Source organism: Meriones unguiculatus, chromosome 18, assembly GCF_030254825.1.
Source record: "Meriones unguiculatus strain TT.TT164.6M chromosome 18, Bangor_MerUng_6.1, whole genome shotgun sequence".
Lineage (NCBI taxonomy): Eukaryota > Metazoa > Chordata > Mammalia > Rodentia > Muridae > Meriones > Meriones unguiculatus.
Window position 1 is genome coordinate 66,575,046 of NC_083365.1, and position 16,482 is coordinate 66,591,527.

The following is a 16,482-nucleotide window of genomic DNA, read 5'->3' on the forward strand; positions in this document are numbered from 1 at the left end:
TACTTAAAATGTGGTTCATATGGATTATGAACTGTCTTTTAATGAGTACTGAGGGTTGAAACCCAGGTTTTGCATAATATACTCAAGGGTCCCAACACTGAGATTAATAGCCTCAGGCTCAAATGTCTTTTTTATTATTTATACAGTATTCTGCCCGCATGTATGCCTGCATGCCAGAAGAGGACACCAGATCTCATTATACAAGATTATGAGCTACCATGTGGTTGCTGAGAATTGAACTCAGGACCTTTAGAAGAATAGTCAGTGCTCTTAACCTCTGACCCATTTTTCCAGCCCCAAGCGTTTTATTTTGTTTTGTTTTTTAATTAAATTAAAGTTGCCATTTCTGGTTAGTGCTTATCCACTGAGCAGTACAGGACTACAAAAACTTAACTGTAAAACTACAAGATCCCTGCATAACCTCCTAGTTCTAAAATTAAGTAATTAATAATTCCTAACTGTTTAAAGGTCTGCCCTTTCTAAAACTAAGTAAAAAAATAAATCTTACTATATAATTGGTAATACAACCACAACAAGGAGATAAAACAATCCTAGTAACTGTTAAACATAATATTCTTGACCATACGTGAACATTTCTGCAAGGAAAGGGCTGAAGATAGCTCAGTGGTTTAGAGCATTTGCTGCTCTTCCAGAGAGAACCAGTGTCTAGTTTCCAACACTCACATGGCATGTCACAACTGTCTTAACTCCAGTTCCAAGGGATTCAAAGTCCTCTTCTGGCCTCTGCAGGCATCAGGCATACACAGTCACCTGGTTGCATAGACATACATGCAGGCAAAACATTCATGTACCAAAAAAATGAAATTTTTAAAGATTTTCCTGTAAAAAGCCAGATTTAAATATTTTTTTAAACTTTTTTTTAAACAAAACTGGTATTTTGCCAACATGTCTATATGAGGGTCTATAACTGTCTATAACTCCCCCTGAGATGGAATTATAAACAGCTGTGAGCTGCCTTGTGGGTGTTGGGAATTAAACCCAGGTCCTTTGGAAGGGCAACCAATGCTCTTAACTGCTAAGTCATCTCTCCAGCCTGAAATTTAAAAATTGAGGTTTTACAGGTCAGGTGATCTCTACTGGGACGACTTAATTCTAGCATTATAGCATGAAATCAGCCACAAATAACACAAATCAGTGTGGTTGTGTTCTAATAAAACTTTACTGATGCTGAAGTTTGAATTTCATATAATTTTCACAGGTCATCAAATATTATTCTTCCTTTGATTTTTTTCAAAAATTAAAAAAGTATTCTTTCTTACAATTCATAGGCAATACAAAGTAGGCGATCAACCTTGACCCACCTCTCACAGTCCACCACACTATGCCCAGTCCATACTTAGATAACTATGACAGAAAATACTGATGAAAACTAAAAAAAAAAAAAAAAAAAAGCAAAAGCTAAGAATTGGTGGCACACACCTTTAATCCCAGCACTCAGGGGGGCAGAGGCAGGTGAGTTTAAGGCCAGCCTGGTCTACAGAGTAAATTCTAGGACAGCCAAAACTACACAGAGGGACCCTAACTCAAAAAAGAAAAACTAATAAGCTACAAGTTGGGCTACTGAGACAGCACCTAGCACCAAGCTTGGCAACCTTAGTTCAAACCCAGGACCCACACTGTAGAAGGAGAGAACCAACTCAACTTGTCCTCTGACCTCCTCCACATTATGATTTTTTTTTTAATTTGTGTTGGCATCCAAGCTTTTCAGTCACTAAACAGTGAAGTCACTATAACTGTCCTGGTCAGTGAGGGAGCTAGTACTCTGACTTTCCTTCCTGGGGACTGGATAGGAAGTAGGGCACAGGTGTATGGAACAGCAAAATACATCAGTCTTCATGACTCTGGGGCAGTCAGGACTGTGGCCACCAACCCTGGTGGGGAAAATTGTGGCTCTATGAAGATGAGGATCTCTGGAGGCAGGCTTCCCTGGCCTGATGCCCTGGTAAGACAGGGTGGACCCACGGGCACTTAAAGTTTCCTGGGATTCCTATGAACTGCAAGCCTGGGGGACAGAGCCTTGAGGGGAACAACAGAACAGAGCTGGGCTCTTCCATATATGCCTAGCTTTGGCCAAGGTGCTATGAGGTCTGTGGCTGGAAGCTTGCACTGCTCCTCTCTCTACAGGCATCGGATGGTCTACCCCATCTCTGGGTCCACAGGAACTGATAGGGGGAGAACCAGTGAGATGTAGCATTTCATTCATCCCCAGTTTGGTTGGCCTGGGGTCTGGCCATTCTGCCTTAAGGAGAGGAATGGGGACCATTATTTTTATCCTGTATATAATATTTTGCTTTTATTTTGTTCTTTACATGTACACATATGTACATCTCCTCATCAACTGATACAATTTTTAATAAAACCTAAAACCATTTAAAGCAAAAAAAAAAATTGTGTTGGCATAATTGCTCAAAAATAATTATATATTAGATAAAAAAAACTTCCAAATTCTAAAGTTTCTTGTTTTCAGTGTTGGGCATTAAATCCCTGGCCTTAAGTAACCATAAAAATGATTTTCAACTGAGTTCCATTCCAATCCTCTAGTCCTTTTTTAAATACATATTTTTAAATATTTATTTACTCCCAGAGTGAGGAAATATACTCATGCTACAGCATGCATGTAGGTGTCGGAGGTCAATTTCTAAGAGTCAGAACTCTCCTTTCACCATTTGGCTCCAAAGATCAAACCTGGGTCCTCAACTTGGTGGTCTTTCTATACTGCCCCCTAGCTCCAGTGTCTTTCTGACAGGGTCTCACATAGCACAGCTAGCCTCAAGCTCACTATGTATATGTAGCAAGATGGTCTTGAATCCCTGATCCTTCTACCTCCACCTCTGGGATATAGGTGTGCACTAGCTCACCCAGTTCATGTTCTGGGATCAAAGGTAGGGTTTCATGCTTTCTAATAAAGCACTCTACCAACTGAGCCAAATCCCCAATCCTCAGAATTCTTTACAGATAAATGAAAGTAGTTATATATATGAAATATGAAAGCAAAAAAGAGGCCAGGGGGCAGAAGGACACTAGCAGAAGAAAGAGGGGTGCTGCTTTGCTGCAACTGTATTTTCTAATGCTTTGGACTTTGAAATAAAGTAAAGTGCTGGTAATATAAGACATTAGACTAGCTTAGCTTCTGCTATAATGCTATAATTCACCAAGTCTCTTACACTTTCTGAACTGAACTCAGTAACATAAAACTATATAGGCCAAACTCACTTGGGACAGCACTACTGGTCCCCAGGACCCACAGTGTGGAGGGAGAGAGAACCTCTAAGTTGTCCTCTGATCTCCATGTATACCTATGCACAAGGGTATTCTAAATAATGAAAAATTTTTTTCATATAAAAAGAGAATTGGGATGTACACTGTTTGCAGATTGTGGATTTAATACCAACACTGAAAACAACAAACTTTTTCAGAGATTTGGAACCATTAACCTATAGAACTGTTTTGCAAGTAACTAGGGTAAAACATTTTTAGAACATAAAAAAGGGGGCTGGAGAGACAGCTCAATGTTTAAGAGCACTTGATGAGCAATCGTATTTAAAACCCGTATGATAAGCTGGGCATTCCCACAAATATCTGTAACCCTAGCTCCAAGTGGAGCAGAGACAGGAGGATCACTGAGGTTTGGAACTCCAGGTTCAGAGAGAGACCCTGCCTCACAGAAAGTTAGAAAATGATAGGAAAGAGTAGCCACATGTGTGATATGAGACCACATCCACAATCGCATATGCATACATTCGCATTCTGGCTTCATTCATACATTCTGGCTTCCACATGTGTGATATGAGACCACATCCACAATCGCATATGCATACATTCGCAGACACACACAAATCTTTTCTTAAAAGCACAAAAATGAGCAAATACAAGATAGAGTACAATATCAAAATCAACTGAGAAAAATTTTCCACAATGTAAAACCTTTCCCTACAAAGGCACTCTATTTCCCTAGTAGCTTCTATAGCAAGCCACTGCAACTGACAAAAAAATATTGGACTGGAAAAAGCTACAAATGTTAAAACACACACACATTTATAAAGAATTTGTTATAACTGAAATAAAAATAATTCAGAAATTCTTGAGGTCTGAGAATATTTTGCTTACATGCAGTAAGAGTTCTCAAAAAGAACATCAATATTACTTTAAAAGCTGGTGTTCTTCAAGTAATCTTTATCTCTTTAGAAAATTTATTCATTTTATTTTACAAACAGATGGAGAATAATAGATACATTTGATCAAATAAGCAGGTCAGATTCCTATGGCTATATTGTAGTTCAAATTTAAAAAGGCTAACCTAATGGCAGATTTTTCTTTAAGGACACTGCTATGAAACTCATGGCAAGAAATAATGATGTCCTTTTGACAACATCAAGATTTAAAACAAATAAACAAAAAACATGCCGAATAAGTTCAGAAGTTTTAGCCAAGCTTCACACTGACAAAGTTAAGTGGCAATAGGGATATAACAAGAAAAACTAATGAAGAAATCTCAGTAGTGATGATAGAAAGCAGTCCACTCAAGCAGTCAGAAAAATGATAGCTAGAATCTCTTCCTGGTACCTGAGACTTGCCAATTAGCCTAGGCTGGCTTGCCCAAAAACCCTAAGAATCCACCTTGTTCCACCTACCCAATGCTAGAATCACAAACTTTTGCCATCACACCTGGCTTTTTACAGGGGGCTGGGAATTGAACTAAGATCCTTATGTGTCCACAGCAAGCAATTTACTGACTGAGCTGTGCCCTCAGAATGACACACATCTTCCTGAATGTTACCTTCGTTCTCCTCCACAACTAGGTTTAAGGGTTCTCTACAAATTTTGGCATGATTAAAGAAAAAACAATTAAGTGGGAAATCCCTACCCTTCCTTAACAGCATACCCTGAGGAACCATGGGCCTCAAAAGTGACATAGAAAGAGACAATAGTCTGGAGTTAGGAGAGTGGCACATAAGCAAATTAAATTAAGGTGACTGAGCAAATAAGCAATTAAATTAAGGAATGGTGAAAACCAATTTCTCACTGCTAGAGAAGAGAGTCACAAATACAGAATAGAAAATGGAACAATGGTGCTTGCCTAGCTTGCTGAGTCCTTGGGTCTAAACCCTGACACTAACAGAATTAAAACAAAATCAAATATAAACACAGAAATAGAAAAGAGCTAGAGAGAACCTAGAGTGCTAGACTAGAATTGATTTACCAGTTTAAACAAACACACCAAATATCTGTTTCTGTTTCTACACACCTCTACTGAAAGATACAAGATTCCTTGGAAAAAGGAATGATCTCACAGGTGGAAGAGAAGAATATAATATCTTAGAATACACTGTATTTACAATTACACCAAGAATGGAAACATGTCCAGAAGACACAGAAGTCAACTTCAAAAGGTTTTCACTACAAAATCTCCAGCAATTTGAGCAGTGAAAATTTCAAATCATAGTAATGAGTAAGAACCACCAATCAGGAACAGGATTCCATGAGTAATATCTGTATCAACGAGTGGATGAAGGACTAAGTGATAATGTTTAACTAAGCTCTGATGAGAGGAACTGGTACAGTCTTGGGTGACTCTCCACCTAACAGTGGGCCTAGTGTGTGTACAGGCCCTAAGACTGATGATCCTCAGCACCACAAAAAGAAGAGAAGGGTGAGAGGGGTTAGAAAATTAGCTCAGTGATAGAACACTTGCCTAGGAGGCACAAGGCTTGGGGTTTAGTGTCTAATATGAAAAGAGAGAAAAAAAACAAACAAACAAAACAAAACAAAAAAAGCACACCAAAACCCAAAAGGTTTTCACATTACATGACTATATATGATTTACATAGTAGAGACACTCAGCAAGCATGAGCTTACAGTGTTCAAGGTCAAACATCATCAGTGGTGGGCCTTTACTATGTCTCTGGGTGGTGCACTAAGAATAGCACATCTTTCTGTGGCAGGCACTCCTGACAACAATGTCCTCATTGTGCATATGAGCTGCCATTGGAAGCCTTTAACTGATGGGACATGTTACAGAATAAAAGGACTGTACTGTTTGAAACTATCAAGGTCACTAAAGACAAGAAGAGTTAGTGAGAAATTGTTCTGAACAAAAGAGGGGTAAAAAGGAACCAGTGAAATCACTCAGCAGGTTAAAATGCTGTCACCAAGCGTAATGATCTCTGGAACCTACATGGCGGAAGAAAATAATCAACTTTCAAAACTCATCTTCTGGCCTATATACAACTGTCTTAGCACACACAAAATAAAGGCCAAAAGTTTTTTTGAATAAAAGAAGAATGAAGAGACATGGCAATTAAATGCAATATATGATCCTAAACCGGCTCCTAAATTGGACGAGAAAGGGAAGAGAAATACCATTAGGATCACTGGGAAAATGGATCTTAAATTAGTGTTGTATGAGTATTCATTTCCTGATCAGGCAGTTTAGTGGAAGACTGCCCATGTTTTGTTAAATACAGAGTAGAATATTTAGGCATTTTGTCTACAACTTATTCTCAAACGGTTCAGAAAGTCTAATCAGATTACAAATGGTGCACTCATCAGAAATGTGGAACTAAAGCCAGGAATGGTGGTCCATGCCTTTAATCCCAGCACTCTGGGAGGAAGAGGCAGACAGACAGTTTGAGGCCAGCCTAGTCTACAGAGTGAGTTCCAGGACAGCCAGGGCTACACAGAAAAACCCTGTCTCAAAAAACAAAGAAACTATCAAAAACCAAAACACCAACAAAAGAAATGTGGCACTAAGGATGAGAATGGACCAGTAAAAAGATTAGGTATTTTCACCAAAACTTGATACAGACATGAAGATTAGACGTTCAAGGTTGTCCTTATCTATACAGAGGGCTCAAGACCAGCCTGAGCTACATGAAACCAGTCCCCCAAAACAACAACTAAATATATATACAGCAGAAGAGAAAAAAGAACAATTCCAATGCCAGGTGGGCTCTGGACAACTGAAAGGACATCACTAAGTCTACTTTCTTAAGTCAAGCCTAACAAGATGTCCTAAGCTAATCCTGTATACATACAGTATACAGCTAGTGCAATGCTAAAATGTGGTTGAAGGGGTTTCAGAAGCTCTTTAAATATACCCTAAGAATTTTCATTAGGTGTAAAATTTCTTCAAAGTGTTAATTTTCAAAAGATCAGTGTAAACTCATGACAACTATGGTGCCAACAAAACAGCTGGTTCACTAAATATACTCAGAAGTATTTGGCCCTTCCTTCCCAAAAGAGAGTTGCCAAAGGATAAATCTTTCTTCCTTCTTCCCCCATGTCTAAATATACTCATTCTTTATTTTCCCCATCTCTAATTTTTTTATACCTCACCTGCACTGCTAGAACAGCATTCTTGTCTCCCTCATACCCTTATAATCTTTGTACCATTAACTCTAAAAGCAGGAACCCATACTTTTAAAATCTATATTTAATTTTATTTGCTTATCCAAATATCTGTAACCGCTGCCTATTGCTAATGTCAATTTACAAGGTAGAAAAATGAAAAGATATTTTATATAAATTTTCATACATTCATACACAAAGAAAACAATGAATTAGAACAAGGGCCTTGTCTCAAAAACAAGACAAAAAAGATCAACTGGCTTAAAGGCTCTATAATTTGTCAAGCTTTGCAAGACCAGCTTTTAAACTCATTTACCAGCTGCAAAGTCTAGGGTCTTTTTCCTATATGGAAAGGCCTGCACCATGCACTGTTTCCAATATAGTATATTCAAAATTGTGTATTAGTAACAAAACTTTACCAAACACACAGAAATGGAATGGAACTGTTGCCTGGAAGGAAACAAAAATATCAATTCAAATGGTGATTGGGGTAAATGCTAATATTTTTTTAATTACAACGTTCTTAAAAACAAATTGCTAAATAGAGGCTGACTAATGAAACAACACAAAAGAAACAACCCTTGTTTTAAATGTTCTTATACTTATCAGATAAAAGCCTACCAAAAAGAAAGAAAGAAGTGAGTCTGGGGAGATGGCTTAGTCACTGAGGTGTTGAATTTGAATTCCTAAAGCCTACCAAAAGCTGAAGATGGTGACATATACCAGTATTCCCAGCACTAGGCAGGGGAAACAAGCTCACTGACTAGCTTCAGTGAGAAACCCTGTCTAAACACCTAAAATAAAAATAAGGTAGACAAAGGACTGAGGAAGACATCCCAATGCTGACTGCTGGCCTCTAGCACACACAGACAGACACACACACACACACACACACACACACACACAAAATATATATTTTTTTTATTCATGTAAGAATAATAAACAAAACTATATCTAAACAAGCATACATTAACCCCAAGGTACTTACTGCCAGATCTGAAACCCAGATTATGACTGGATTAATCAGTAGTCTAACAAAAGGTAAATTCTGAGGAAGACTTAACAGGTATATGGATTGAAGAATCAAGAATGTATAAACTGAGGACACAAGGGTGAAGGGGAAAACAAAGTTTTAAGCAAGAAAACAGGGTCAGTAAGATCAAACTGGGAGAAAAGTTTTCAAGGCCCAGCAAACAGGTTAAGAATTAATTTGATAAGTACCAGGAACTGCTATATATCTTACATGCGAAGGTTTCTTTCCTGTTGCTTCGTGAGTCTAGCTCCATGTTCAGAAATTCTATTTTGTAAAGTTGCTAATCTTACAAAAAAAATTAATGAGATCTTTAAAGATTCAGTTTTTATTCCAACATGCAGTTTAAGTGGCAGAGCACTTACCTAGCATCACCTTGGCCCTGTGTTGAAACAAATAAAAAGATAAAGTAATGCTTTGGATCACTCAATGCTTTCACCAAACAACTGTGTATGGGAGTATGTGTGGAAAATAACCCCTTATCCTCTGCGTGCACTTTAGATTCTTCTCAAAAATAAATTCTTTACATGAGTGAACACAATGGGGAAAACTCCTTCAGAAATAATTCTTGTACATATTAAATGGCACTGTACATTCTAATTGGTTACTGAACTTTAAAGCAAGATGGAACCTTAGAAACAATCTTTTCAGTAGTAATCCCTTCATTTTTTTTTCAACAGGTTAAACTGAAGCTCAAGAATTAAGTTGCATAAGTTTGTGCCAGACCTCAGATTTCCTAGGAAGCAAGACCTAAAAGCTGTGCTCCTCAAGACTGTATAACCAGCAACCACATCTGACTAGAAATTTTAAATGATTACAACTAAATGCAACGTCAAATTCAGTTTCTCACACAGACCAGTCATGCATAAGTATTCACAAACCTTCACGTGGTTAATGGCTGCCATATCTAACAGAGCTGGGGGTGGGGGGAGAACTTCCCTCATTTGTCAATTGTAGTTCAATAAATCTGGGAAAGAGGGGAAAGTATTTTCATCACTATAGAAAATGTAACTGGACTGCACTGCTCTAAAGAATAAGCTTTAGAGTCAGAAAAATATGGTTTGAATTCCACTTAAACAGGAGCAGATGACATAAGACTAAAACAAAAAAGGTGGATTAATAACACATGCACCTCAAAAAGTATACTTGATGATTAAGTGAAATAATTTTTTTTTGTATGTACACTGTCTGGAACTTAACAGATAATAAATACTAACATTCTTCCCCTCTGGATCCTCTTTTCTTTCTACTGCTCAACAGAACATCCTGTCAAAAGACACATAAGTGAGTCTCCAAGTTAATGACTTCCTTTTAAGATAGCCCCTTCAGTTTTTACCACTTTCTTCAAATACCCCTACTCTTCTTCCAATATTTCTACTTGGGAATTATGAAATAAAAGATGATAATGAACACAATAAGCATCTTGTATTTTGTATGATTCTCATCCAAAGGATAAAAATACACTGTACAGTTTCTAGACAACTGTTCTTTTATGCCAGTAAATATTCTATGCTACTTCTTCATTATATTCATTCTCACTATGACTGAACATTACATGAAAATATAACAATGTTTCTCTACAGTCCTTTAAATGTACTCTTCCCACAAAAATTCCCAACTTCCAGAAACTAAATCAAGCTTTAAAGCTTCTACTGAGCCACAGAAGCCACTAAATTTAACATCTATGAACTGTATCATTTAAAAATCTCTGAAACATTCAATTATCCAGAAAAATAACAAAACTCAGCTCAGTTTGTAAACCTCAGTTTGTATATTTCTATCAATAAGCAAAGTTAATTTATGAGTAACAATATTTTGCATTAAGTCACATATAGACTTGCATTCTTAACAAGGTCACCAATTTTGCATTCCTAATATGAAAAATTCAAACAGACCTTTAAACCAAGACTCCTACATGTTTTTTTGAAAGATGTCTTGCTTTTAGCCGGGCATAATCCCAGCACTCAGGGAGGCAGAGGCAGGCAGATCTCTGTGAGTTCGAGGCCAGCCTGGTCTAAAAAAATCCAGGACAGCCAAAGCTACACAGAGAAAACCCTGTCTTGAAAAAATACAAAAAGATTTCTTGCTTTTTAAACAACATAACTCTCAGAGGAGGAAAAAGTACTCTCAATAAGTGTCTCCTTTAAATTATCTAATTCAGATTTTGTTTCTTAAAGATGATTTACTCAAAGGCGTAGCCACTGATCTCCCCTTAGAGTTAACGAAAAGCCATAAATACTAAATGAATAACAATATAATAATAATATACACTATATGACATTTTATATCTCTATATGCAACAAATAAAATTAAAAATTTCAAATATGCAAACCATAGTTCTTAAGAATCAAGAGTTCAAGTACGTTTTCTTAAAAACTGAAAAAAGTTTCTATTGCTATCATACATAAATTTATTGCTGTCTCACTTTGTATATCAAAAAAGGTGGCACCTATGCCTAAACTGATAAAATCTAATCTGTAGGATTACATAATTTTATCAAAGTTATTAAAAAAAATAATCACATCCACACTGGTCACAGTAGAACAGTTGAAGTGAATTTTCCTAAGGCTGCATTCTAAGTACATCCGACCCAGAAAGTATTTTTAGCAAATGTGTTCAATAGATGCTGGTGTTATGCCTAGCCTAAATTAGAAATTAGTGTCATAAATTTAAAGCAACAATGTTACTAGGGACATTTTAGAGATATTCAATTAGGACATGTTGGGGAAGAAGGGAACAAGACTTGACACAATTTACCACCACCCAGAAGTTAAGATATTAGAACCCTGAGATAAGAAAGTCAAATATTCATCTGTTACTACTTTTGAAGAATCTCTGATTTTCTACCTCAACAAACTGTAATTAACTCAATATTAAGAAAAACTATGAAATAGTGATGCCTGTGCTTAAGAAAATCTTTTTAGCAAATGTTTAAAGCAAATTAGGCAAATAAAAACTGCCATGTACTCATGTACACCATACACACACAACTATGTTGATCTTATAAATCAGACAATATTACAATATTATGGGGCCATCCATGCACATGGATCAATACAAAATATGAACAAAGAATGCCATAAAAATGTGAAGAGACACAAAAATAGCTTTTGTGGTAACTGGAGCAGAAATGTATTCTGACAAAAAAAAGGAGATAATTGATCTTATGAGTGAATAGAATGATTTTATATAGTTCGTAAGCTTTTCCTTTCAAACCAATTTTTTTGTTTAAAAGAACACTAACTTTGTAATGCTCAAATTCGAGATTTAATATAGTCCATTAGATACAGTGAATAATTGTTTACAGTCATCCCCTGCCCTTTTGAAAAACAAGCTTTCCCCTCTGACACACTAATGTCCACAAACCCAGGATTTTCAAAAAGCTGTGGTTTTTCCTGCTCCAATCTTCTTCTAGTCTGTCTTTTACAAGTCAGACACATTAGCTTTTTGTTTTTGTTTTTCCTCCACAGCCATGTTTTAAATATGACCAATGAACTGTGCTATTTCACCTGGTACCTAGTAGATATGACAAGTCCTCCTGGAACAAGCGGTTTTTAAAATCCTACACAAAGTCCTTGTACTTACTGGTGTCACTGATGCAAGGCCAGACATAAGTTTCAGGGAACCATCCATATGCATTATCAGTGAAACTGTAAGTGGTTCCATTATTGAAGACACCTCAGCAAATGCATCCATACACGTATTTAACTACAACTCATTTTTTAAAAGAATTCTAGCATCTCTTTAATCTCTAAATTGAATTGATTTTCAGAAACAGTCTTGGAACAATTAAGGTGACTAAGGTTTTCTAAGAACAGTTCCTATCCATAAATAACAATCACACCCTCCATTCTTCTGTAACTATAAAACATCACCACAGAAACAAAAATTTAAAGTCGGAAAGCCACAAATCACTGCACTTACATTTACAAAAGACCCACTGGTCTGTTCTTTACTAGACTCACACCGAATCTGAACATTATGAAGACAGTGACTATTCCAAAGCGTCACGAAACTCTAAGCGAAGGATTCAGATCTGTTCTATCTCTCAACTTTTTGGGCCCAACTACAGATTCCTAAAAACAAAATCACAAGAGACTTTCAAGTTCAATGGAAGGGAGCGTGTGCTCATGCAGCATTTGGGGAGGGGAGGGAGAAGAAAAAGAAAAAGCTTCTATGAGTCAATTAATGTAACAATAATAATTAGAGAAAAAAAAATCCCACAAATGGAGTGCTGAAGATTCTCCAGCCTTACCTTGAGTTTAGGAACACTGGAACATCCCATCTCCACATCTATTCCATCCCTTATCCCTTGCACTAATCCCTAACAGAGATTTCAACTATAAACCTCAGGAAGATCTCCCAGTACCCGGACCCAATAAGAAAACAGAAGTCGACCCAGCAGCTCTGGCCACCCGAGCCCGCAAGCTTCAGGTGCGCGCCCACGACCTGCACCGGGAGCCCAGAAAGGCCAAGCAAAGAGCCTGCCGAGCGCCTCTCTTACCTTCGTTATCACAGCCGCGTCCTCTCGGCTGGAGAAAAAACAAAATCCAAATACAAAAAGCCCGGAGGCCCCGAGCGCGCAGCCGGGGGGAGAGGCGCGTGGTCCGCGTCGGGGGCTGCCCCTCAGCGCCCCGCGAACGGCCGCCGCCACAGCGGCCGCAGCACGGCCGCGGGCCGCCAGCACCCCGTCATCCTGCGGGGCTGCGGCGGGGCCGGCGTGCGCGGGGAGGCGCGCGCTCGCACCTCGCGGCGAGATGAGCTAATCCCTTCACCCGCGCCCCGAAAGTGCCGCGGTCCCCGCCAACCCGCAGGCCTGCGGGCCGAAGTCAAGTCTCTCGCAAGTCCAGGAGCCCCAATCGCTGACAGGTCCCGGGAGTCCCAAAGAACAATGTCGCGTCCGCGGAGCAGGAAAGCGCGCGCGACGGGAGGCGGCGGGTGACTCCAGGCAGGCGGCTCTGTGTGAGAGTGCAAAGGAGAGCTCGGTCACCCTCCACCTCCTTCTTCTCCTACTCCTCCTCCTCCTCTCCTTCCTCCTCCTCCCTCGCCTCCACCGCCTCCTCGGTCTCCTCCTCCCTCAAGCACACCCCGTCTCCTAGGCCGCAGCATAGCAACCGAACATGGCGGCTGCGCAGCCGCCGGCCAATCAGAGTCCGGGAACGGCGGCCTCGGCAACAGGAGGCGGTCTCGCGAGAGGTGAAGCCCCGCCCTTGCTCCGCCTCCTTCCCTCCTCCCACTCCGCTTCGGAGCTCTGCCGCCAGCCTTGCAACCTAGACATTCACAGGTGCGAAGGAGGCGGGACTTAGCAGGAGGGGCGGGGAGGGGAGGGCGTGGCTCCGTGTCCACACCCCATCGCCAAGCAGGGATTGGTTCCTTGGCTGTCAGTCCTGCCCCTCCTCCCTCTTCTCGGGTGTACGTACTGACTGACTCTAGGAACACAAAAGAGGGGCAAAGCGCAAAGTGGGCAAACTCGACCTCCTGGCATCAGGTTGTCCCAACTAAGTGCTAACGGAAGGTATAGGTTCTGAAGTGCAGTTTTCAGTCATTTCCCCTCCTAAATACAGGCCCTCAAAAGCCCTCAAAGCCTAAGCAAAAAGCTTTCATGGATAAAACAAAGGCCAGGTGCTTTCTGTGTGCCAGGAGCACCGCTTTTTAAAATCAAAGTCGTTCAATCGTTTTAAGAATGAGAGTTCGCATTGTCATGCCATGGCCTTGAAGGGAATTCTCTAATATTATCTGGAAGCACAAGCTCATTGGTGATCGGACCCCCTATGAACTGGGTGACCTCAACTGAAATGAGGGAAGAGTGGTTTGGGGAGAACCCTCAGATGAAATCTCTTTGCTTTTTTTTTTTTTTTTTACATTTCTGTATTTTGTATACACCCCAAAACATGCGCATAAGGACAAGATTTGAGAGTTAGTTGGTAATCCCATGTGATGCCGGTGACTGAATATAGGACTTCAGTTTGGCCACAAATTCCTTTCCTTTACCCTTTGACCCATCTCAAAGTCTCTTGCCTCATTTTTAGGGGGGCAATGAGGAGACTCAACGCTCTTTTTCTATGGCCAGGCTTCTTGTTAGTTCTTGACCTTTGTTCTTGACCCCACAAGAGACCACCTTTATAAAAATGTCTTGCTGGGTGGTGGTTATGAATGCCTTTAATCCGGCCATTCTGGAGGTGGAGGCAGGTGGATCTCTGTGAGCTTGAGGTCAGCCTGGTCTACAGAGTGAGTTCCAGGACAGCCAAGGCTGTACAGAGAGTCCTGTGTTGAGAAACATAAATAACTCTGCATTTCTTTAGGGGGCTGAGGAGAGAGCACTTGCCCAGCGTATGTACAAGGTCCTCAGGACCAAACACCCACATGCTGCAAAGCTTATCTTTTCTCCATGTTTTTTTTTTTTTTTGGGGGGGGGGAATTTCTTTCTTTCTTTTTTTTTTTTTTTTTTTTTTTTTGAGACAGGGTTTCTCTGTGTAGCCCCGGCTGTCCTGGACTCTATTTGTAGACCCGGCTGGCTTCAAACTCACAGAGATCTACCTGCCTCTGCCTCCCAAGTGCTGGGATTAAAGCCATGTGCCACCATGCCCAGCTTATCTTTTCTCCATGTTGACAAAATGACTTCATCAATGAGGAAAATTTGTGCAAAACTGGATGACAGCACTTGATATCAATGCCGTCACATTCTCATTCTGCTCCTTCTTCTTATCCAGCTGGACACTTGGACACGTAGGAGGCTGAGTCAGGAGGATCAGGAGTTCAAGAACAACCTTAGCTAACAGCAAGTCCCAGGCCACCCTGGGCTACATGAGCCCCAGCCTCAGAATGCGAGTAGGACAGAGTTTCATCAGTTCCAGCCTGTGCTCATTCCTTCTTCACTAAATCTATATTCTTTCCTCCTGTTCTCTCTCCATTTTTAAATCCATTGTTCATAGAATTGATAAAAAGCTTATCTTGCTTCTGTCAGCATCTATTCATCCTTCAATAAAAGATCAAAGAGAATTCACCAGAGTCCAGCACTAAAAAATAATTTCTTCCTTCTGTTTAAACATCTGTTTGGTGTTTTTTACAATGTTCATCTTACTGCACAATGCTCAGCCTTGTGTGGGTATTGCTCACTCAAAGATTTGATCACTGCTCCTACCTAAGGCAGAGCCCTTTAGCCATCTCTGTAGCCTTCAGAATGCCTGAGGACACTGCCTGGCAGGAAAAATAGAAGTCAAATGAAAAGAACAAAATGTTTGAATCAGTAGTGGGTAGGGTTTCAAGAAAATACCTGAAATAGGGCCTGACAAGATAATTCAGTCAGTAAAATGCTTGCTGCACATAAGGACCTGCATTCAGGTTCCCAGAGCACACGTAAAAAGCCAGCCATGTTGAGCCATGCACAGATGTACCACCATCAATACTGACTCTAGCTCAAAACCATCATACTAACCATCACTACCACAAAGGACATCCATGCCTGTTGGTCATTCTCTATTTTCTCCACCCCAAACCTTATCAAGCCACAATCTATTTTCTGTCTCTACGTGTTTGCCTATTCTGGATATTACACATAAACAGAGTAACTTCCTAAATAGAGCCTCCACAGTGGAAGTCATCTAGATGGGCCCTTTAAAGTTACAATACTCAACAGTCATTCATTTAAAACCTACCTTCCTGCATCCCTGAAAAAGAAGGAGCAAGTAATGGTCCAAGAGATGAAGAGAAAGAGAAGGAGGACAGCTGCTTTATGGACTGTGTAGCTCCGTTAGTGGAATGCTTGCCTTCCATTCATGAAACCCTGGGTTTGATTCTCAGCACAGCGTAAACCCCATATGACAACCCATGTGTGAAATTTCCAGCACTCAAGAGATGAAAAAGAAGGATCAGAAATTCAAGGTGATTCTTGCTACATGGACCCTGTCTTAAAAACAAACAACAACAACAACAAAACTTTAGACCATGCCCCATCTTCACTTTTGTTCAATGAAGAATAAACTGGGAAATAAGTTGATGCTTCTAAAATTTTAATTTGTATATCTATCACCTGCACATCTTGTTTAAAATTCAGACTCTAGGCTGGCAAGATGGCTCAACAGGTA

At 39.8% G+C, this 16,482-nt stretch overlaps 1 protein-coding gene across 3 annotated transcripts in view; it reads right to left on the reverse strand.

Moving 5' to 3' along the window:
* The window catches only part of Ptpn4 (protein tyrosine phosphatase non-receptor type 4), a 144,846-nt gene extending 131,395 nt beyond the window's left edge, over nt 1-13,451 (reverse strand). The window contains exon 1 of one of the 3 annotated variants that reach the window (XM_021633250.2): nt 12,903-13,451. The gene's annotated coding sequence lies outside the window, so the exon portion shown is untranslated. The remainder of the gene's footprint in view (nt 1-12,902) is intronic. The other 2 variants (XM_021633249.2, XM_021633248.2) reach the window with 2 other exon arrangements.
* Nucleotides 13,452-16,482: the final 3,031 nt, after the last annotated feature.